Source organism: Malaclemys terrapin, chromosome 11, assembly GCF_027887155.1.
Source record: "Malaclemys terrapin pileata isolate rMalTer1 chromosome 11, rMalTer1.hap1, whole genome shotgun sequence".
Classification (NCBI taxonomy): domain Eukaryota; kingdom Metazoa; phylum Chordata; order Testudines; family Emydidae; genus Malaclemys; species Malaclemys terrapin.
The window spans coordinates 65,101,264-65,126,738 of record NC_071515.1 but is presented as its reverse complement, the minus strand read 5'-3'; the positions used below and the strand labels follow the sequence as shown (position 1 = coordinate 65,126,738).

General features: G+C 39.8%; 1 long non-coding RNA gene across 1 annotated transcript in view; it reads left to right on the top strand.

Moving 5' to 3' along the window:
- The window catches only part of LOC128845521 (uncharacterized), a 72,631-nt gene extending 53,118 nt beyond the window's left edge, over window positions 1-19,513 (top strand). Inside the window, exon 3 of the long non-coding RNA XR_008446664.1 lies at window positions 19,464-19,513. This is a non-coding gene — a long non-coding RNA (uncharacterized LOC128845521). The remainder of the gene's footprint in view (window positions 1-19,463) is intronic.
- The last annotated feature ends 5,962 nt before the right edge of the window (window positions 19,514-25,475 follow it).

The window sequence follows — 25,475 nt, the reverse complement described above, 5'->3', positions numbered from 1 at the left end:
CCAGGGAGTGTGGGGAGAACAGGCAGTGGGCTCCATTTTGGGGAGAGGAGCCAGATTGCTGGTGTGGAGCTCTGTCCATACCAGGAACTGCTGCGAGGAAGCTAAAAGCTGCTGATGAGAGCTGGGGCTTTGATTGAGCCGGGAGCCTCAGAGGCTGTTGGTGGCTTCGCTGGAGCCAGGGCAGAGACTGTTGCTTTGCCTGGAGCTGACTGAGGTGAGCCTGCAGTGAAGGAACTGTGAATGACCCCCACTCTGGTTTGGGAAAGTACTTGCAAGGGAAGGGGCACCACAGAGAGACTGAGTCTGAGGAGAGGCACAGCGATCTGCCCATCGAACCAAGACCCAGAGCTGCTGACATTTGGTGGGGCCAACTCCAATCTTCAGAGGGGATGTGCAGCTTGCTGTCTTGGCTGGACTGATACACAGAACCAAGAGAGTGCTGTCTCCAGCTTCAGATCTTCCTGTGCGCCCACGCCAGTGTCTCAGACGCTGAAATCCAGAGGAGGGTACACTCTCGGGCGGTGTAAATGGTGGCAGTGTAAATGCCAGTTAGATGATTTTCATTTATGACTGTACGTTATATTTGTTAATTGATTTCATTCAACTGCCCCCTGTGGATTTAAATTAGTAGTGGCATTTCATCTTAGTCTGTTATACCCTGTTTCTTTAAGTTATTAAGTAAAGGTGTGTTAACTCTACTATAAGTATATGTTTAAGTATATTATTTATAATTGGTATTTTTGAGTTACACCCATGCCACTGATGATGATGATGACGATCATTATTATTATTTATTATTATTATTATTAGAATGGTTTTATTCCTGGAGGTTCCCAAAGCACGCCATTGAATGTGTACGGGGGCCAGCCAGGTAGAGGCACCATCCATTGTAAATTCTTTTAGGAGTAATGGGACTGCAGCAGAAGGGTGAATAGAGGATTCCCACCTATCCAACATCACCTCTGGGATACTTAGAATCTCCTTTAATGTCAACATCATCAGGTGCACAGGCACAGAGGTGAGTGTTGCCTGCTCCCGAGTAACCCAGGGAGGAAAGGGTGTGGGGGCTACATATGTATAGGTGTAAAATATATGTGTGTGTGTATACAAGTATGTAATATGCAAGTACATAAATACGAAGTAAGTCTTCTGCCTTAGTAAGGTGACTATCTGGGATTAATTACAAGGAGTTTATCTGGGTTGACCTTTGTCAGCATTTTATGCTTGTCCACAAGTCCTTTTTAATATACAGTGGAACCCTGTTTAGCCAATCTAACTGGGACCGGGTCCAGATTGGATAATCAAAACTTCAGTTAATCAGGAGGGGCTCGGGCTGTCAGCCCTCACTTGGGCTGTCAGCCCCGGGTGACGGTGCTTGGGGCTAAAGCGTCAATATATTCTTGTGTGTGCTCTGGTGGTTTGACTACTCCAGAGAGCTGGGTAATGGAGGCTCTGATAAATGAGGTACTATTGTATTTCAAATAAAGTAAAAAAATAAAATTGCAAAAAAAATAAAATAAATGTAGTTATTTTCCAAACCATAGCATGGATAATACAGTTATGCACACAGATAAAAAGTTGCACAGCTGGTGTTAAAACAATATGTTAATTTTGGGGCAGAATTTTCTTTTTTGGGGCTCGACTTTAAGTTGCATTTGTATCTTCCATTACTTTAAACCTGCCTAGCCTAAGCAAGTTACAGCTTTCTTAGGGCTGCTCTAATTTACACTTGACTGCGATAACTTCCTGTGAGTCGTTTCACAGTCAAAAATTGCCAGAACCCACAGCACTCGTGCAACCCTGTGAGTTGTGAGTGGCACATGGCATACTGGTATGTTGGCAGCTCTATGACACTTGAGAACCCTATTATGCTGAGAATTATTCATCAAAGGCTGGTTCCACCCTCTTTAAGATCTTCATGCTGCCAAGGCAGAATCTGGTCCCCTCGCTTAATTTTAACTACAGCACAATTGGTTGCTCTATCATTCTTCCACAACTTCCATCTTATGCCATTTTCTCCTTTCATCTCTTTTCTTTTAGGTTCCGCTTCTTATTCACTCTCTTTACTACGATGTAGATGGTGAAATTCCTCAAACGGGAATGCTCATATAAAGTGCATACTTACCTTTTATTCCTGGACAAATTGCCCAATGTGAGGTAGACTGTACTGCAAAATTGCTTTACATAAAATGATGGCACTTTTACAGTGTTGTCATGAGAATGGTTTACCCTTTTGATGACCTCAGGAAAATGGGCTGTTTCATGCATGCAATTTTAGCTCAATGAGATGTCACAGATTCTGTTAAGACATTTATCACACAAAGCCTTCTTTTAGCGCATCGACTCTTTGTTCTTCCCTTATACCATCAGCTTTAAAATGCTGATGAGGGTCTCTAGATAGGGTAGTAACCCCATATACTGGACTTCTGGAGAATCAGATTCCAAGGAAAGTGAAATGAGCAAAGGGAAATTTGGATAAAATTCAATAATACATGGGAAATGAGGAATGGAAACGAAAATATTTTAGAAACCGATAGACAAACCATGATCAAAATTCATTTCAGGAAAAAAAAAACAGATTCGGGGCCCATTTATACAACCCAGGCTCAAGTTGGCGAGCTCATGTTACTCACATGAATAGTCCCGTTAAATTCAGTGGAACATTTGAATCATAGATTTATTAAGAGTTAAGCCTCGGCTCTCTAGCTGGGGCTGTTACAGACTCATATCCTCCATGGTTCTGCACAGAAGGACAATCACCAGTATGTTATACTAGCTCATGCTTTTATCACACCACCCATATCAGATTGTTCATATGAATTAGTGCTCATCAGCATGACTAAGACTTGCACAACTGGGTCCTAAATCATCAACTTATACCAGTATGCTTGGACCTAGAGCTAAACAGGTGACTGGAGACCTATATGAAGTAAAATAACATAACTGTCAAGGTCTATTGAATCACAGAGGTAGAGATAGACAATACTTATGAGGTCATCTACTCTACGTCATATGAATTGTTCATTATAAAGAAGCTTTTGCTTGTATCTTATGCAGTCTAATTTTAAATTTCCCAAGTGATGAGAATACTGTATTTCTCTTTGAGAGACTCATTCACAGACTAATTTGTCTCACTGGATTCTGCTTTTCTGTTCTATTTAAAAACCAGCAAAAGCAAAAACTCCCCCCCCCAAACTCCAGAAGGTTCCCTTCTTATGCTAGTGGGAGTGACATTGTAGTGTGTAGGGATTAGGTAGTATCCCTTTAAAGAGTTTGTGTTGCTCACTGTCTTCTGTGTTTTGTAAGCCACCAGAAAGTTGTCAGAGCCATAGAGTATATATGTAGCTAGGCCTTGCATATTGTATATAGTTAGTAAACAGGGTTATTTGGACTACATTGTACCCTGGTTGGTTCGTCCTATTACAGTTATTGTGTAAAGATCAAAAGGCACAACAATTAGCAACGAAGGTAGGATCCTAATCCAGGAATTAGGGAGTTTTTGCAGAGGGCTAGTAAAACAGAAAAGGAAATTGCAGTGCAGCCTGTAGCCCCTAAGAGTGTAAGTTAAATGCTCATTTAGAGATGACAGAAAAATGGTTTATAGATGTCTGGCTCTTTGGGAAAATGGACTTGTCTGGGGTGTGTGTGTGTTCCATAAAGAACAAAAGACACAACACCCACCCATCCAGAGTCAGCAGCATGGAAGTTGTCCCCTTTCCGGGGGTGCATCCTTTCCCCTGCTCGCTGGACTGAAACTCCTAATATCACAAGAAAATGCTCACTGCTCTCACACTGCAGTCATGGACAACAGGATTTATGCTAAAATAATAATTCATGTAAATTTTCCGTCACTATTATTGTGTCCCTCTATGTTGGATCTTTGCTCCTCCTTGTCGCTCACTTTTGGGCCTCAGAAGGTTGAGGTATAGAGAGGACATTAAAAAACAAAGAGGCACCAAGGAAGGAAGAGAACTGGAAGAGTTTTAAAAACAAGCAGAAAGGACTAAAAAGAATCATAGACTCAGAGAATATCAGGGTTGGAAGGGCCCTCAGGAGGTCAAATAGTCCAACCCCCTGCTCAAAGCAGGACCAATTCCCAACTAAATCATCCCAGCCAGAGCTTTGTCACGCCTGACCTTAAAAACCTCTAAGGAAGGAGATTCCACCACCTCCCTAGATAACCCATTCCAGTGCTTCACCACCCTTCTAGTGAAAACGTTTTTCCTAATATCCAACCTAAACCTCTCCCACGGCAACTTGAGACCATTACTCCTTTTTCTGTCATCTGGTACATGGAGAACAGTCTAGATCCATCCTCTTTGGAACCCCCTTTCAGGAAGTTGAAAGCAGCTATCAAATCCCTCTTCAGTCTTCTCTTCTACAGACTAAACAAGCCCAGTTCCCTCAGCCTCTCCTCATAAGTCATGTGCTCCAGCCCCTAATCATTTTTGTTGCCCTCTGCTGGACTCTTTCCAATTTTTCCACATCCTTCTTGTAGTGTGGGGCCCAAAACTGGACACAGTACTCCAGATGAGGCCTCACCAATGTCGAATGGAGGGGAATGATCACGTCCCTCAATCTGCTGGCAATGCCCCTACTTATAGAGCCCAAAATGCCAAATCAACAAATAACTAATTGAAGATGAGGTATCAATAATTAGGGACTTTTCAAATCCATATATACATTGTAAACAAGTGATAAAAGAAAGCAATTGGACCACTTATAAATGACCATAAATAATTTATATCAGAGATAGTATAGTCATTCCAGTACTTGGCTTCTGGGTAAGTCATGGATCAACTTTTGACAGACAACAGAGAAAGAACTGGAAACAATTGGAATGGATAAAGTATGGATAGCAAAAGGATTGGTTATGGAGGGCCTAGATGGGTTTAAACAATGCAGCAGATCAGGATAACATGCACATATGTTAGTGTTAAGAAATGAGAAATAAAATCATCAAACCTTTTAAATGACATTTAGAAAAAATCTCCATTTCAGGAGTGATTCCTGAATACTGCAAAGTAGCATGTCTGTAACTAGAGTATCTCTACAAGTTTTCAGGGGAAAAAAGGATATATTTTTGGATATTAACTTATGGCTGGATACCTTACACTGGTATTGTAGTTGGATTCACTGGCTGTTCTCTAAGGACTCTAAAGAAATATGGTCTGGATGAATGGACTATAAGGTGGACAGAAAGCTGGCTAGATCGTCAGGCTCAATGGGTAGTGATCAATGGCTCCATGTCTAGTTGGCAGCCAGTATCAAGTGGAGTGCCCCAAGGGTTGGTCCTGGGGCCAGTTTTGTTCAGTATCTTCATTAATGATCTGGAGGATGGGGTGGATTGCAACCTCAGAAAGTTTGTAGATGATACTAAACTGGGAGGAGTGGTAGATACGCTGGAAGGTAGGGATAGTATACAGAGGGACCTAGACAAATTAGAGGATTGGGCCAAAAGAAATCTGATGAGGTTCAGCAAGGACAAGTGCAGAGTCCTGCACTTAGGACGGAAGAATCCCATGCACTGCTACAGATTAGGGACCGAGTGGCTAGGCAACAGTTCTGCAGAAAAGGACTTAGGGGTTATAGTGGATAAAAAGCTGGATATGAGTCAACAGTGTGCTCTTGTTGCCAAGAAGGCTAACAGCATTTTGGGCTGTATAAGTAGGGGCATTGCCAGCAGATCGAGCAACGTGATCATTCCCCTCTATTTGGCATTGGTGAGGCCTCATCTGGAGTACTGGGTCCAGTTTTGGGCCCCACACTACAAGAAGGATGTGGAAAAATTGGAAAGAGTCCAGCAGAGAGCAACAAAAATGATTAGGGGGCTGAAGCACATGCCTTATGAGGAGAGGCTGAAGGAACTAGGATTATTTAGTCTGCAGAAGAGAAAAATGAGGGGGGATTTGATAGCTGCTTTCAACTACCTGAAAGGGGGTTCCAAAGAGGATGGATCTAGACTGTTCTCAGTGGTACCAGATGACAGAAAAAGGAGTAATGGTCTCAAGTTGCAGTGGGGGAAGTTTAGGTTGGATATTAGGAAAAACTTTTTCATTAGGAGGATGGTGAAGCACTGGACTGGGTTACCTAGGAGGTGGTGGAATCTCCTTCTTTAGATTTTTTTAAGGTCAGGCTTGACAAAGCCTTGGCTAGGATGATTTAGTTGGGGATTGGTCCTGCTTAGAGCAGGGGGTTGGACTAGATGACCTTCTGAAGTCCCTTCCAACCCTGACATTCTATGATTCTATGACTCAATTCTGCCATCCTTACTCACAGAATCATAGGACTGGAAGGGACCTCGAGAGGTCTTGTCCAGTCCCCAGCACTCAAGGCAGGACTAAGTATTATCTAGACCATCCCTGACAGGTGTCTGTCTAACCTGCTCTTTAAAAATCACCAATGAGAGAGATTCCACAACCTCCCTAGGCAATTTATTTCAGTGCTTAACTACCCAGCCAGTTAGGAAGTTTTTTCTAATGTCCAGCCTAAAATGCCCTTGCTGCAATTTAAGCCCATTGTTCCTTGTCCGATCCCCAGAGGTTAAAGAGAACATTTTTTTCTCCCTCCTCCTTGTAACCATCTTTTATGCACTTGAAAACTGTTATCATGTCCCCACTCAGTCTTCTCTTCTTCAGACTAAACAGAGCCATTTTTTTTCAATCTTCCCTGTTTTCATGGGTCATGTTTTCTAGATCTTTAATTATTTTCTTCTCTGGATTTTCTCCAATTTGTCCATATCTTTTCTGAAATGTGGCGCCCAGAACTGGACTTGAGACCTAAACAGCGCAGAGTAGAGTGGAAGAATTACTTCTCATGTCTTGCTTATAACACTACTGCTAATACATCACAGAATGATATTTGATTTTTTTGCAACAGATTATACTGTTGATTCATGTTTAGCTTGTGGTCCACTATGACCCTTAGATCCCTTTCTTTCCTAGGCAGTCATTTCCCATGTTGTATGTGTGCAACTGATTGTTCCTTCCTAAATTGAGTTATTTGCATTTGTCCTTATTGAATTTCATTCTATTTACTTCAAACCATTTCTCCAGTTTGCCCAGATCCTTTTGAATTTTAATCCTGTCCTTCAAAGCACTTGCAACCCCTCCCAGCTTGGTATTGTCCGCAAACTTTGTACGTCTACTCTCGATGCCATTATCTAAATCATTGATGAATATATTGAACAGAACTGGACCCATAACTGATCCCTGCGGGATTCCACTTGATATGTCCTTCCAACTTGAATGTGAACCACTGATCACTCCTCTCTGGAAACGGTTTTCCAACTCATGCTGGGTTATACCTTGCTCTTGTTCCATAGAGTCTGATTGTGGAGGCCTTACTCAACCTACAGTTCTAGATTGGCTTCAGTGGGAACTTATTCACATGTGGTTGTGTAAGGGCTCCACACTATCTCTCTCAGATCACGTTTGGCCAGTTAGATAACATAGCCTTGACTGGACTAGTTATGGGGCAGCATTGTATCCTATGGCAGAGGCTGTCACAAGTTCTTAACAAGAGAGCTTACATTACGGGGTGGAAGGGCAGTTTGGTTTAAGCACAGGCATAGGAGCCAGGAGACCTGGGTTCTCTTCCTGTCACGGTTGCACACTTTCTGTGCCGTCTTGGTCCAATCACACACAGGGTGATTTTTCAGTGGTGGCTATTAGAACACATAGTAGGGAGCTGAAGTGGAAAATTATGGATGCTCCTAAATGTTTTGGGGGGAGGGAAGGCCAGAAGTTGTAAAAATACTGCCCCTTCTCTGCCCTCCTCAGCTGCTAGTGCACTCAGAAACTAGCTGAGCACTCAGCATAAAGGGTGTGTCCATCTTTTCCTGAATTTAAACATATTCCTATATGCTGCTCATGGACAACGGAGCCTTTTGGTCCCTCAGTTTCCTCATCGGTGATAATACCTAGCCACCTCTCAGGGCTGTGGTGAGGCTAGATAAACTAATGTGCTAAATTCACACATTTATCCTGGTGGAAACCCTAAGGGAAGGTGGAAGCAGAAATACCTCAATGGGAGATATGTCTTAGTGGTTGATACAGAAACAGGATTTGTATTTTCTCCTCACTTACCCATTGAATAGATGCTAAAACTACAGGAGAGTTCAAGTGCTTCTTAGTGACATTGTACTGCACTGTATTCCTCTACTCTTCTAATTTTCTCTACGTTGATAGATTTATTGAAGATTAAGGAGGATTCTTATGTACCAGACTGTGAAGGTCCTTATGTTTCTATATCTATTCTGTGCTACTTCACTGCTTGCACATTACTGGTGAAGTAGCCCTAGTTTCTTATTGAACAAGGTCTATAAGTAGGTGGGAATATTTATAAGTAGACGTGGCAGCTACATAACAAAAACCACAACATGACACCCAATTAGGGGTGCAAAAAGTATTAAAAAATACTATATTCACTTGGAAATACAAGAGGAACATTAACGGGGAGTAGGATTTGGCCAAGTTTTATACAGGCAATGTACTTATTCCTGTGAAAAGTGCCATGGAATTTTTGAAGACCACAAGTGGTCTGGACCTCAATTTATGTCTGTTTCAGAAGATAGCACCTCCAACAGCAGAGTGCATCCTTCCGCCATGCAGGGCCATTAGTTCAGTATTTGATTCAGAAGGAAGCATCAGGCATCAACACCGCTTTTTGCCCCACACTGGGATTTCCTTGAAGATCTCCCATTCAAGTACAGTCCAGCTTTAGCTTGTGTGATCTGACAAGATCACAGCCTGGGATGGCTTGACTTCAGGCTTGCTCACTCTCCTTTTCAATAGATAAAAAGACTCGTTATGTATTTGTTGCATTACTCTTGGTTTGAAAGAGACTTCTTTTTCGTTGACCCCCTTTTTTTATCCTGCTTTTAAAAAATGTAGGGGGAAGTTTTCAAAGGCACAAATGGCAGTTGGGCGCCTAACTGCCATTGACTTAACAGAGTTATGAAAGTCTTAGTCTCCTAAGTGTAGCTTCCATTTTGAACATGAGACTTAGGTGCTTTTGAAGATGTAATCTAATGTTCCTGAGAAAGCTTAGCTTTAGATTGAGTATATTTGAACTCTTTGAACCTTCACTGATTGAAACAATAGATTCCTTTAATTTCTGGAGTGAACTATTGCTGAGTTTGCAGCCTGGAAACCTCAGATACTATGGTAATGTGGGACTTATAAGTACCTAGAAAGGTAGAATTAGTTCATGTTTTTCATGAGAAACATGAGTGCTAGGAAGAAATTCTGGTCCTTGCCCTACAGACTAAGGAATAAAAGACCTATACCATTTTGGTAGGGGATGCAGCAGCTAAATGCAAATCTAGAATTGCCCTGAAGCCTTTGGGTGAAATCCTGGCCCCATTGAAGTCAATGGCAAATTCTCACTCACTTCAGTGGGGCCAGGATTTCACCCTTTGGTTCTGGATTGGAAATGCTCAAGTTAGATGATTGTTCTGTTTGGCACTCCAGACTCTGCCCAATATGACAGCACAGCTCTGATGGAGAGCATTTGAGAAAGAGGCAAAGCCCCAACCATTCACTCACTCCCACCCACGTGCCTAGAGGGGTAGGACATAGACTCCATTGAGTCTGCACTTTTGCCCTACACAGGCTATGGATAGCTTTGTAAGGGAATAAGGAGACACCTTATGTTCCCCTACTCCCACGTATGGCTATGCAACCCCAACTGCAATTTGACACTATGATTCTTGTACAGATCAGAACACATACCATATAACTGATGTCACAGAGAGGTATCCTTCAAGTCCTTAGGGGAAAATAATGTTGTTTGAACAAGGATCCCTAAAAAGTGAACACCTAAACAAAGTGATTTTCACAAATATGGGAAAACCATGAAGGTTCATCAGTGCTTGTTAAGAGGCACAGCACTTGTCCAGACAGCCTGTTAAGTGCACTTTGCTGCAGAAAGACGAACTCATCTTTTTTACTTCCTAGTAGTGTGTAACCCATTTTCCTTATAAAAGTATTTGTTTCCTGTGTATATTTATGTTGTTGTAGCAAATCTTAAAAATCTTATCTCATATTACCTGTACTTAAAAATCTGACTGCTGGATGATTGCCACTAGATTATTGGCAGAACTTAAATTGTAGCTATTCAAAAAAATAAAAGTCTCACTTGCAAACTATAGCAGGTTTTATTCTGGGGGGGGGAAGAAAGGGGAGAGAGAGTTTATGAACATTTCTGGGACTCCTGAATGGCTTTTTTTTTTTCACCTTGTTATTCTCTGTTCACAAGTATTTAAGCAAAGATATTTTGTTTGCACAAATAATAAATTGAGGATCCCATTATCAAACAGACAAAGATAGAACAAGATCTAATGGCTTGAAGTTGAAACTAGAGAAATTCAGACTGGAAATAAGGTGCAAATGTTTAACTGTGAGGGTAATAAACCAGTGGAGCAAATTACAAAGAATTTTGGGAGATTCTCCATCACTGGGAATTGTTAATTCAGGATTGGATGTCTTTCTAACAGAAATTCAGGGAAGTTCTGTAGGAGATCATACAGGAGATCAGTCTAGATAATCACAGTGGCCTCTTCTGGCCTTACAATCCATGAACCTATGACAGGGGTTGGCAACGTTTGGCATGTGGCTCGCCAGGGTAAGCACCCTGGTGGGCTGGGCCAGTTTATTTACCTGCTGACGCGGCAGGTTCGGCCTATCACGGCCTCCACTGGCTGCGATTCGCCGTTCTGGGCCAATGGGGGCGGTGGGAAGCGGTGTGGGCGAGGGATGTGCTAGCCGCGGCTTTCCGCTGCCCCCATTGGCCCGGGACGGCAAACCGTGGCCAGTGGGGGCCACGATCGGCCGAACCTGCCGCGTCAGCGGGTAAATAAACTGGCCCAGCCCACCAGGGTGCTTACCCTGGCGAGCCGCGTGCCAAACGTTGCCGACCCCTGACCTATGAAATGCTTAGGGAATTTCTGTTTTCCTACAGTTATTTGTGTTCACATGTGAACAATTTGTGCACTGTGATATTTGTACATGAACAAAATTATTCACTATTATACATTTTTCATTGTCATTAGTTTTAGTGCTTTAGGAGAGCAAACACACACTACCATCATGAATAGAAAATAGTTAAAGTAAACGGTTGTTGACCACTCCACAGGCTGACAGATGCTGGCACAAACTATTTGTTGAATATTGCAAATAACAAATCCATTTACAGAAATCTGGATTAGATCACAAATTATTTGCAAAGAGGAAAAAAAGCTAAATTTGACAGCTAATTTATTGGCAAAAAATAATTCAACCACTTCCTTTGTGTACTTACAGTAAACAATGAGGACTTTGCTCAGTAAACTTTTCTCTAGTGGACTCTTTTTAAGCCATCAAAATCAGGAGCAGTTCTATGAACTATATGTTCAGGTTTTGAGCATAATCTGTGTTAACACTCTGCAACATTCACAATAAGCAGCTAATTTGATTTCTCTTTCTCATTCAGAATTAAACTATAAATTAGGTGTGACAGGTCAGCCTGAAGAATAACAAAAAGATTACTGTAAGCATCAATTAATGTATATGAACATCATTGCATTCCTTTGCTTTCTTGGTAACTAGGTTATCCTTAACATTGATTGGTAATAACAGATGCCAATATAATATATAATAATATAATTATTCAATCTGGTTCCCCAAGCAAGTCAAAATCTCAATAAAATGCTTACTGTATTCTTTAACCAATATAGTATCATTACAAATAAACCATAGAGATGTGCTGAGGTGATAGCATTAATATGAACATTCAGCCTATAACCCCAGCTGAGATATTGGCTTCCCGTGAAAGAGCATTGGCCAAACATTTTAGTATTGAACTCACAGCTCCCATTTGAACTGTTTTATTGTGCAAAAATTACTGACGTATTTTTTCAGCAGATAATAGAATAGAAATGGAAATAACTGTGAATACAACCTGGAAACTTTAGTTGCTATTAATTAAAAAAAAGTTTCTCATGTATTTCTTCAACTAGGGTGAACTGTATATGCAGTATAATCAAAATAAAAGAGCTTACATAGAATGCTCCTCCTAGAGAGGACAATTGTTATAAACTAGGGAATTCATGTGACTAAGGATTCTGTAACCTTCAGAGTCACCCTTTGTAGAATAATATTTATCATATACCGGAGATAGAAAATGCAATTCTAGTTAGATAGGACAATATTGTATGTTGCTGATAACAAGATTTGGGATCCCACATAGTTGTTTCATATGTCGAGCTAAGCCTATTTAATCTCCTTTTAATCAGACTTCATCCTCCTGTGCCAGATGAAATGGAAATGGTTTATATCATGGATAGTTTTTGTTTTCTTTCTTCCTTAGAGGCAGATGCTCTGTATCACAGTTTATGTAGCACAAAATGAAGATGTTTTGAAAAGGCCGCAGGTGTGGAATGATGGGAAGCAGTCAGAGTAGCTCATTTGTATGTATCCCTCACTGCTGTCTACCTGCTGGAATAGCTCACGTCTACTCATTTATACCAATTCTGTTAGCTGCTGCGCTAATTAAACAGCTTCTTTAGCTCAATAGAAAGAAGCTTGTGGTTTTAGAATCAAAGGTCATGGATTCTGATCACAGTGCAGGGGTTTGTGGAGCTCTGATTAATATGGAACCCTTATTAATGTGGGTGAACACGCGCTCACATGAGTATCCCCATTGACTTTGTCTTCTCAAGGACAGAAAACTTCAAGAGCTATGATAATTTTACTGGTCTCACATTAAGGAGCTAAGCCTTGAGTGTGAGAATCCTGAAAAGTTAGAGCTGGGTGAAATATTTCAACCTAATCAGTGACACAGAAACATTTTGTGATTTCATGTGGATTTTGGGAAACAATTTTAGCTGAGGGGGTGGGAATAAAAATGAAAAAATCAAAACTTTTTTTGATACTTTCAAAAAGTCGTTTTGATTCAAAATGAATTTTCATTTTGAAATTTCCTTTACTTTTATTTTAAAAGGAAACAAAACATAAAGCTTGAAATGAAAATGAAACATATTGTTTGGCACAAAACGACTTCTTTTAATGTCTTAATTTGCCAAAAAATTGATATTTAGTACAGCACAAAACTTTTTTTAAATTTCCAGTGAACTGAAAAACTTATTTGTATGTGCAAAATGTCTTCATAGAAACAGAATTACGGGGATGCACGTTCCCATCATCAACACGTCTTTAAAAAGGTGCATTGGGCATTCCTGGAAAACACATGTTGCTAACTGCACTATAGAAGTTGCCCAAGATGAGAGGCACTCTCTAGCTAGCAGATGAGTTCCCTCTGGCATATGGTGTAGCAGCTGGCTCAGAAGCCAGTTCTCCTTTCTAGTTCTTTCTGGAGCACTTGGGGTAGACGCTCCATATAGTGGAGGTGCAGGGATTAGAAATAGGACCCCTCTACTCTCTATCTTCTCTTTCCATTCCATTACATCTCTACCCCAGTACTTTACTTCTGCACAACCCAAGGCAAGTTTTTTGCCCATAATAAAGTGAGGGTTTTTTTTAATCATGCAGTACACAAACTAGCTAAGAACATTGGAAGTATCCAGGTTATATATTGTTATTGTTAAAACCGTAACTTCCTTATCCAGTGTACTTGTGCATGGTGCTAACAAGTGTACAGTATATATTGCAACACTGTCCTTCTCTACCCTCTCCTCTCCTCCTCTCCTCTCCCAACCTTACACTGATCAAGTTCAAAAGGATTTAAGTCTTTATATAAATGTTAATAGTACAGAAAAAAAAATCAGGGTCCTCTCTAGTATCCATCGCCATAGTATTTAAACACTTTCCAGCTAAATTAGCTTTGCAGAGCAGTTGCCAATGGGGTTTCATGGAGTCTTCTCCCTTCCTTATATATTGGAGGTTTTGCTTAGCTATATAAATTCGGTCACTTTATAATGAGGGAGGGCTTTATAAAAGAGCAGGGTTTTGCAACATGCCATAAAGGGGGTCAGACTCTGAAGTAGTTTGATTTCCTTGAGAGCTCATACCTTTGCCAGATCTGTTTGACTGATCATGCTTTATCTCTGTCTCTCACATGCTTTGTCCTGAGCTTTGTAACCTGCATCATTCCAGAGGAATAAAGATGTCTTGGCAGTTCTTTTTACATAACATTTGTCATTTCTGTAAAATAATTCATATCTACCAGCAAAATGAAGAACTCCCATCAGGTGAGAATAGAGTTCAGCAACTTGTGCACAACCATAATTTATTTGAAGAATTTAGCCTCATTTTTCTGCTTTTAGTGTACTTTGGAGGAATTTACTCACATGTATTTGTCACTTGAATGTATTGATTTATAATATTTTTGAATTACTTATGTCAGGGATTACTATGACACTTCAGAATTCAAGCTGCACTGCATAGCTGTAATTCTTCATCCATATCACATGGTATATTTTCTATTCTCTGAATGAATGATCACATAAATACTACTGATATGGGTATTTTTCCATGCAACTCTGAAATATTTTTCTGCAAGCATCTGGGCCAAACAAACTCTGTAGCTCAAATATTGAATAAACCATGGACGCTTGGCAGAAGCAAATTTATTTAAAAACTCAAAAGAATCCTTCAGGATTGCACTATTCACCCACTTTTAATGAGAACCTTGCAAGTTTCCTGTTAAGTTCTGTTTCAAAACTCAGAAGTTCCTCCATGTTGTCTGGAACTATTTCACTTTTCAGCGGAGGAAAACTTTCAAAAAAGAGCAGCCTTAGCCACTCAAGGACCGGAGAGTCTTGGATTCCTAGCAATCTCCACACAATCTACTTTGGGATATGAATCAGGCAGTGGTTTCAAAAACACATTAGTCATCTGTACTTTTCTATGTGTTGTGATGTGGTTACTGAGGTGCATACTTGTGGTTGGTGAAATCCTGGGCCCACTTAAGTCAATGGGAGTTTTGCCATTGACTTGACAGGGTCAGGATTTCATCCCGCTATAGTTTAATTCGTAACAAAATAGTTGTGTATCTGCTTGCCTTTTTCCAATTGCTCCACCTCATTATTTAGGTGCATAAACTATATCAAGATAAAAATAAGCTTTATGAAGATAGATGATGGCATCTGAGAGCATTGAATAAACAGAATTCCATGCATAGTATTCTTGCAGGTCTATGGCAGTTCTTTCAACAATTAATATTTTATTAGGATTTTGCACGTTAAAATCAACAATAAAAATGAAATAGATATCTTAGTACTCACATGCTTTGTTGTACAGAATGCAAAATGGGCAAAAGCATATTGGAAGTACATAAAGAATTAGTAAATAAATCAAATGATGTTTTGAATATGAAGCAAAAGATAAATGCATTTTGTAGTCTGAGAAGAGTTCCGAAAGGGACCATACGTTCTTATGCATGTGTATTCTGTTTATTGTCATGCAAATAAGTGAGTTTCTCAAACCAAAGCCACCTGAGAGCACTCAGCCGACCATGCTGATGGAGACATAATTCATGGCAATTTATCTTTTTTTAAATTTTGTTTTAAATACTCAGTTTTGCAAATAATAGCAGTGAAGTCAGGCCAAATCCAGTAAAATCAATAGTGTTTCATCCTGCATCGTGTGAACAGGATCAATATTTAGCCTATAGTTTGCATTTGACTACTGTAACATGAGAGAATGAAGAGCACAGAGAATGCAAATGTCACGAGACAGTGAAGGGTGTATCTAAAACTTGCGAGAGGTTAATGTGAATTTGACACCAGTTTGTGTAACTGGTTTGTGTAGATATGCTATGTACCTCATATGTAACAATAATTTTGATACTCTCTGGACTGCTTTATGAAATTGATCTGTAGATCACTGGGCTTTGAAATAAAATTGACTTGCATTAGCTGAGTCCCTACTGTTCCCATTGATTTCAATGGGATTTCTGGGTGCTCATTCTATCTGAAAATAAGGTCACTTGTAGTTAGGTGCCCACATTTGAATTAAAGAGACTAACTCTAGGCACCAGGTTTTGAAAAAAATGACTAGTGCTAATTTGGGGGTCATATGTACAGGAATCTCATCAGGAAAATGGAAGATAAAAAGTAGAGGGACTGATTTATTAGGGAAGATAAAGAAACTGTCCGATTACAGTCTTTCGTCCGGACCCAGTACAAAAAGCAGAACACCAGGCTTATGAATTTATAGGGTACTGTGTTGGTAAGCAAGTATGTCGTATCAATACAGTTTGAGACCTCTTACATTTGTTGCTATTATTTTGTGTAATGTTATATGGTATGGTTAAACTTCCTGACAGCACACTGTAAAGTACAGTCTAAGACTGAGAAGCCTATAATTTATAACGCTTTTTCAATTACTAATATGTGTGAATGTGTAAATTACACATGAATTCCCAGCTGCATCGAATCCCTATGGGATTATATCTTCCATAGGGAGAAAATGACAAAAAGAGTGCCCAGTGATTCAATAAAATAAACATTGTGGTACTCCGTAAAAGAAACAGCAAGGCAAAAAGAAAACAAAAATACATAACAGAAAATGAAATAAACAGAACTTTTAGTACAATAGGATTCCAGCCAGCATTTACTCAATATGCAGTGGAAAATACAGCCACGGATATTTCAGAGTGTTCTCAGCACAAAGTCAAGACTGAGCTATTGAAGAAGAGGATTAAAGTTATGGTGCTCCATGTTTCAAGAGGAGAGGGAAAGACACGGTTGAGTAGGAGGTGGGGAGCAGAATGAGAGCTCTCTGTGCATTGACTATCTGTCTTAAGTAAGACTAGTTGTGCGTAGTTGGAAGAGAATTGTTCCTCAGAGAGCCTCCCCTTTTCCCAGGGGCTAAAGTTTTGCAATTGGCCCATACCAGTAGAAAATTCTCTCTCCCCCTGCTCTGAGCCCCATATCAGTTCAGTCTTGGCTCCACTTTCCAGTCACTTCCCATTGGGAACAAGGCACCTAAATTCCTGCAGGAATCCTTTGAGGATCTAGGCCTTCCTGCCCGCTGCTGGGGGTGAAAGGGAAGTAGCAAGTGTGCAATGCCTGATTTAATCCTACCTGTTTGGACCTATGCTTCAAGGAGGTTGCACAGAAGAATAAGGGCAAAAGGAGCACAAGACATATTCCTCTTTGATTGTGACCTGGGCTATGCAGCCATGCAATCTTCAAATAAAAATAGAAGTTGATTGCAAACAGAAAAATAAATGGATGGATCCAGGCAAAGTGTGCAACCTGCAATGGTCCCTAACTGCTCCTCCGGAATTGGCCCCACTGTCAACAGTTGAAGATTTCTGGGAAGTTTTGTTTTTGTTTTGTTTAATTTGTTACCAGTGGAAAAGCCATAAAAGAAGGTTTATTTTCAATCAGTCATATTCCCTCATCTCAACCAATGAATACAGTGTCTAGGAATTGAAAGGGCCAGCATAATTTGCAGAGGAGGGGAAGATTATGTATAGAGTCCTATCGATTCATATGATGCTTTGGAAACATTTGGATATTCAAAGTTTATGTCCCAAAGTGTACATCACACAAGCTCAAATCAGTGGTGGAAAAGACATAAACACCAGAGGCAGGCAGCCATAATTTGGGTGGGGATCGCCACTGGAAGCTTTGAGAAAGAAGTAGGTTTGAGTGATGAGGAGGTAAATCAAGTGATGGACCACTCTGTCACATATCCAATTCTGGTTTCTCTTTCAACTCTTGTTTTAGGGATACATGCCATGCAATATATAAATATATTCTCACAGGGTTTCCATTCTTCACTATTAAATTCCCCAGATGAATAAATGCTCTATAGAGTTTGACATCCAAGAAGGACTATGAGAATTCAGCCTAAATCTGTCACTCAAATAGAGTAACATACAGTTTTCATCTCATTCTGAATCTTTGTCACAGGAATGAACATAGTCATCCATTTTCTCCCCTCGTTTGCATCTTTTTTTTTTTTTTTTTACTTGGGAAGGAAAATTTAAAAACTTTAAAAGTCTTAGAATAATCTCTGGCATTACAGTGATAATAATGGGCCAGATCCACAGTTGCTGTAAATTGAAGTGGGAGGAGGTGGTCTTGTACCATACTTTGATGGAGAAATTGCTCCAGGACAGTTTAACCCAACACCAGAGACTACCAGGAGTTGTCTTAAAACTACTGTAGCCCTCTTTACGAGCATAGGTTGTTGATTGGCTTATGGTGTAAGCCAGTAGGCCATACTTTGGTTGGTTCTATTGCAAATTAGGCCATGGGCTGGCCAGGAGGTACTTTAGGGTTTTCTGATTACCATTTTGAACAAGAGATGACCTATGGTTTGTGTAATGAATGTGATACAGAGGAGTAAAATACCACTCTTTATTTCTTAGCCTCAGTCATGTGACCTGGGTCGGGGTTAAAAAAGCATATAGCTAGGCTTGATGGACCTCAATTTTTTTACTATAATGTTGATGGATAATATCAATGGTTTTAAGCATTTTTTTAAAAAAGTCATGGGAAATTCTGGGCATATTTAAAGACAGACATTGAGATTCAAAAAATTAAAGCTTTACCACCACTAAAACACAAATTGTCAACATCATATGTCAAAATATACAAATAAATCAATTCCTTATGTTCTAAAGCAGCATTTTTCTTAGTTTGTGTATCCATAAATTTTGATTGTTATTGATGGACGTATTTTTAATTGGATTCTGTCTGTACGGTGAAGTCAATGTATACTGCGACAAAGAGTCCATTGGCACTGTATAGACTAACAGACGTATTGGAGCATAAGCTTTTGTGGGTGAATACCCACTTCGTCGGATGCATGTGGGTATTCACCCACGAAAGCTTATGCTCCAATGCATCTGTTAGTCTATAAGGTGCCACAGGACTCTTTGTCGCTTTTTACAGATCCAGACTAACACGGCTACTCCTCTGATACTCAATGTATACTGACATCTACTGGTAAAAATCAGATCCTTCCATGCCTGTATATATGGGGCAGGTCAGTAGCAGCTGCTACCAGTGGTCACTGTCATAGCTGAGAGATAGACTGAGGTTGTTTCATGCTGTAATATTATTATTATAGGTAGAATTTTCAAAAGTGCCGAAGTGACTTAAGAACCTAATTTTTTTTCAAAAGTGACTTAGATGCTCAGGAGCGTACATCTAATAGGCACATCTGAAAATTCTCCCCTGTAACAATAATGTTTAACACTGGGTAAGCAGAGGATAAAGTATCATTGTTTTCCCTTGCGTTATATATTGAAATAAACTGTCTGTTAGAGTGAAAGGAGATCCTCCACTCAAAATCAAGCTTGTAAACAGGACTCTGTGGACAATTGTCATTAAAAATCTGGGATTTAGAATCCACATATGCATCCCAATCACACATAACAATGATATCAGCAATCAATATGTGCATAAACCTTGTGTTGATGGATATTAACTATTGTTTGCAAAATGAAACACAGTAGGCTGGCAACATTTTAAAACAATAAAAACAAACTGTTTTTTTTTAAAGGAACAGATTCCATTCGCTGTCCATCAGTAAAGCTATGAACTACTAATAAAGCAAGTAAGTGTGGAATCATGCTAAATATCTTGTTCTGTTTAACTACTGCATTAAAGACACTTATGGAACTGCTAATTCAAAATTAAAATACACTAAAATATCAAAAGATATTCCACCTGGAGCTATCTGTAATTATTCATTAAAAATGATCACCAAAACAAATTATTAAGTCTCAGCCTGATTGTTGAGGGCAGAGACTGACTCCCTTCCAGAGCCCCAGTGAAGTCAGTGAGGCAGTGTGTGGCCACAGGGGTCTGTCCGCATGGGTAAGCTTCCAGGATCAGAATCTTAGGTATTAAATTACAACCATCTATGAGAGACTAGGATGTTTGGAAGACCTAACTTGCAAATCATTCCTAGCCATTAACAGCTCAACCTTAAGCCGCTAGTTTAGGCAATCCTTGCTAATGTTTCCTTTAGCTTCAATGGAAGGGATTTTCTGAGTTAGGAGCTCAAAACTGATCTCAAAGTCCCCAAGTTTTCCTCATTTTTAGGGAGTTTAATTTTTGGTAGTGATATAGAACTTGCTGTAATCAATATCTCATGTAGAAATTAATCTGGGGGTGGGGAGGGTGGAATTAAATAAGTGCAATACTATTTCCAAGGACCTTGAGAGATTTATTTGTACAGGTAAGATGGGGGAAGAAATTTACCTCAGATAAATTTTTCTCACAATTAAAAACAATGGTTTACTTAGTTTACTTTTACCAGAATTTTACTAGTCCACAGTATCCAACATGTGTTCTAGAAGTGCCCATTCCATAAGTGCCTCATAGTGTTCTGAGAGCACAGCCTAGCATGCTGACCAATATAGTCTCAATGTTTCCTTGTACTCCCCCATCTGTCTGTCTGGCTCCACTTCTTGTTGTTTTCCTTAAACTTAGACTGTAAGCTCTTTGGATCAGAACACTCTTCTTCTTCAATATTTGTACAACACCTAGCCAATGGTCCATGGCTCGGGCTCCTAGGCATTACCATAATACAAATAATAAATAAGCGACTTAAGCATGGTTCCCATTTTCTAAGTTACTTAGATACAATCCTACTTTAATGGATGCACTAGTAGAAATTATACTGCTAGCAGCACTAAACATATTTTTCCCCAAATTCTGATCTGAATTCAAAACTGCCAAAATAGCATCCAAATCTTGATATTTTGTCTGAAATTTGGCTCAGCCGTGTTTGTCTTAATAAATAATGTATTATTATTTGTGCTGCAATATCACCTAACGATCCCAAATGATATTGGGGTCCATTTGTGTTAAGCGCTGTACAAACACATATAGCAAGAGCCAGTTCAGCCATGAAGATCTCACCAGCTAAATAAATAAGACAAAAAAGTAGTAGGGAATATTACTCCTATTTTATAGAAGGGGAACTGAGGCACAAAGGTTATATCTACACCGCAATTAAACATCCATGGCTGATTGGTTTCAGCCAATCCAGGCTCCCTGTAGGGCTGTAAAATTGTGGTGTAAACGTTGGGGCTTGGGCTGGAACCCAAGGCTCTTGGACCCTGTAAGAGGGGAAGGGGTCTCAGATCCTGGGCCCAAATATCTACACCACAATTTTGCAGCCCCACTAATGTTTAATTGCAGTGTTGACATACCCAGAGAGATCAGGTGACTTGCACAAGGTCACACAGTATGGTCACACAGTATCTCTAATGGAGCCAGGACTCAAACCCCGATCTCCAAGTCCCAGCCTGCAGCCTTAAACACAAGATGATCTTTCTTCTTTATGGATTTGAGTCAGCTGCTGTTAAAGTCAATGGGACACTTTTGCCAGGCTCTATAATTATTAAATCCCATTGGACAATTTAGTTCTCTTCCTTATTAGACTATTTGGTATAATATTTATACGAAGAATCTTTTCTTTGCTCTGATAGTCTGATTTCAGCAATAGTGCATGTTTTGTGTCACAAGGTAGAATTGGGGTTTGAATGCCATAAATTGGGGCAGATTATAGTTTGCTAAAGAATAGCACAGGATCTTTATCAAAATGTTAGTCTATATCTGCTGCTTGGTTTTGAAAATAATATAGTGAGATTGGGATCTGCATTCTTTGACATGAAATTCTGCTGGGTCACCAACTCCCTACAATCAGAAAACACCTACAGAGGATTCAAGACTTGCACAGTATCACTGTGTTATCTCTCAAAGCATTGGGAATTTAAATGTGCTTGCAAGTCAGTTTTATCTGGAATCTAAATTCTTCTCAGCCAAAGAATTGAGGTCTCTACTCAGACCATAGCAACCACAGGGATTCGTACATATCTGCAGCTGTGTGATTCTCTTCTATCATGCAGTGGTTTCAAGGAGGGAAATGGCTGTCAGAAGTGGGTAGGGATGCTTTACGGTTCCACTTGCATCTGTTCATTTCCTAGAGGTTGAGTTGTAGATTCCACACAGTTGCCAGACTGTACAGAGAAATTGTGTCCTCGTGGTGGCAGGGGCAGGAGCAGCACAGTAAAGTGTATTCTCCATCATCCACATGGGATCAGATTCTTCTCTGTTTGTTTGCCAAGGGGCTCTGTGTCTTGGGGCTGGTCCACACTAACCCCCCAGTTCGAACTAAGATACGCAACTTCAGCTATGTGAATAACGTAGCTAAAGTCGAAGTACCTTAGTTTGAACTACAAGGTACTTACCGCGGGTCCACACATGGCAGGCAGGCTCCCCCGTCGACTCCACTTACTCCTCTTGTGGAGCAGGAGTACGGGCATCGACGGCGAGCACTTCTGGGATCGATTTATCGCGTCTAGACAAGACGTGATAAATCAATTCCAGAAGATCGATTGCTTACCGCCGAACCAGAGATAAGTATAGACGTACCCGTAGAGTCAGAGTGATGAAGGGAAGCCCATCCTTCCCCCAAAAGACTGTGACTGAGTTCTAGAAGATAACTTAGATCAGGAAACCTTCCACATTGATAAATAAGGTGAAGAGTTTCCACTGTCAGGCACTTGGTGCTGGAGTCCCAATTTTCTTTCTGCCCTTCTGTGCTCATCTTTGTGGAGACTTTAACTTCGCTCTCTCCACACAAGGTAAACTTCACACATACCAAGAGAGAGAAAAATCTCCATCTCCCAACCTCATCCTTTCCCCTTACAGCCAGACCTACAGAGGCCAGGGATCCAATGCTTGGAGCTAGGATAGCAGGGAGTAAACTTGATATCGCTATTTTATTTTAAACAGTTTACCTGATCCTAAGTTATACTAGGTAGTTCACTGAAAGACATGGTCCTTGTCCTTACAATCTTACAGTCTAGTCTTAGATGTGAAGTGAGAAGTGAAAAGGTAAAGGGTAAGGAAGATCAAGTACAAATACAATGGAATTGGATTGTCACTTAGCAGAGGCAAATGCACATCTAGAAGGCACAATGTAATGAGTTTTTTAAAATAACAATAATAACTATTAAAGATCCACTCTGCTACCCTAGTGTACAGAACTTTCCTTCCTTGGGCAAATCTAAACTTTGTTCTTCATCTGGGAAAGGTGATAGTACTTCACAGGGGGGTTGTGAGGATAAAATCCATGAATGATTATGAGATGCTCACGTATCCTGAATTAAGGCCATATAAGTACCTAGGTAGATGGTATTTCCCTCCCCTCCCCCCCCCCCACACATGAAATGTCATGGTAGATCCCTTAATGCTTTTTTACATTCAGAGTCTATGTGCAAGGAGTGATTGTTGTTCTTATGCATCAACTTAAATGAAAGCCTTTCTAAACCAAACATGGATTCTGCAAAATTAGTACATCATAACTCCCCTGAGATACAAAACCAAGTTGACTCCAATGGAGAGAGTCTTATGACTTCTTATTGAACATATATGCCGTTAAATCTTTACTGCTAACAAAAATGAGGATTTTTTTGTTTTAAATTGGTAACCAATCTAATAAAATATAAGCCAGTCTTAACAAACCAAAGACAAACACTTCATTCCATCTATAAAGCATGGTGTGTAAGGGGAAGTGAAGAGGGTTGATCATGCCACAGGGAACCAGTATGGCTTTTTAGGAATTGTATAGATTGCTTTATTCCTTGGATCCCAGCACAGATCCTTACAAAAAAATTTAGGATTTTTTTTTCTATATCCCTGTTACTTTTCCAAAGGTGCAACTGACTGGTCACTGAGTTAATAAAGATTTAATTGGATTCAGAATATTTTTTTCTTACAAAAATAATCATTGAAAATAAAATAAGACAGTAGCTATACAAAATGTAAGTCTTTTCCTCACAGAAGGAATTCCACCAATCCCCCCCCCCCCCATGCCCACATGTGCACAGACACAAATACATGGACTCCTTCCCTCACCTACTTACAACAATGGAAATCCTTAACACAAGGATGGACTGGGATGGTTTCCATAATAGTAATGTACTATTATTCCTTATTGTTGGCTATCATGTTACTGTATTAGACATTAATTTGTTATCCTTATTCAATTCCAATAATAATGTATCCATCTAACATTCTTGACTCTTATTTGGAAGTCATCCCATCATTCTTCACCTCATGCTATTATACTCTATTCTCCCCCTGCCATTCTGCTCTTCTCTGTAATACAGGATAAAGAGATGGGGCATAGGGATTAATAAGATTATTTACATATAATAATACAATTTATGGTGGCAAATTAGAAAAGTGACATTTTTGAATGAGAGAGAATATAGATGCCATCTCAGTTTTGATTTCCCAATTAAGCTCTTCACATTTAGCTTTTTATCTTCATACACTTTCATAATTTAAATGTCACATTTAATTTTTAGAACTATATGCAATCAGCCTGGGTCCAGGGGGGAACCTAATGAGCATTTAGCGCTTTCCTTGTAGGTTGTGTGACCATGTTGGACATGTAAAATCTTCTCCTACTATGACCCCCACCCCCTTTACTTATTTTGATACTTTTGTCCACTTCACTATAGCAAGCCATCTAGCTTTTCTGACTAATAATATTCAGTGACCAATCTGAGATACTGTGGGTGAAATCTCAGCCATAACGAAGTCGGTAGCAAAATTCCCACAGACTGGAATAGGGTCAGGATTTCACCTATTATAGGGGTCTCCCTCTGAAAGAAAGTGCTCCTCCCTCTGAAAAACAAGCCCCATTAAGGTGTCTGGCTGGGCACCCAAAATCACAAGTCATGTTTGAAAATTTAGACAATTAATACCACATCCTCAACTTGTGTAAGGGGGCACAGCCTTTGAATTCAGTTAAATGACAGCTGAATGACAATTTAACCTAGCTGAGCATCTGAATACATGTATTTGTCTGTGTGTGTGTGTGTGTATAATAAATGTATATAAACACGTTTTACCTTTTTACAATGATGGCTTTAACTTTGAGGAAGCATTGATAAGAATATAAATATGTGTGCTAATAATTTTAATAAATAATTACATACATTATTTAGATATTTTCATAATTGCTTGTTCATAAAAGTGAACATTAAAAAGAGAGCATCTGATAATATATTCCATTGATGATGATATTCCATTTATCAGTCTTGTGGATGGGATGTTCTGAAGAATAATATTCTTTCTAATGCTGTTTAAATTAATGTCCATCAGATTACAACTGCAAACATAAAGACATGCCATCTCTGTCTGAGCCCTGTTGGAAGAGAGAGAAACTCAGTGCTGAAAGAAAACATATGTTCTTCTTATCAGTTACCAGAACCAGGCAGAATGCAGAGAGAAACACAGGTCAGGAAATCAATGGTCACATATGGATATTTTCTATACAGTAAAAGGCAGAACTAACACTTCTATCACGTTAAAACACTGCATTGGTACCATTTAAGTTAAGGTCTCCCAAAGTGCAAAGCTCAATTGGCCGAACTTGATTCGCATTTGGATTAGTTTTTACACCTGTGCACTTGGAGCCTGATCCTATCCCTCCGATTAATTAGCTTTTCAGGTGGTCATTTGCTAGCAACTCAAATACTAAGCA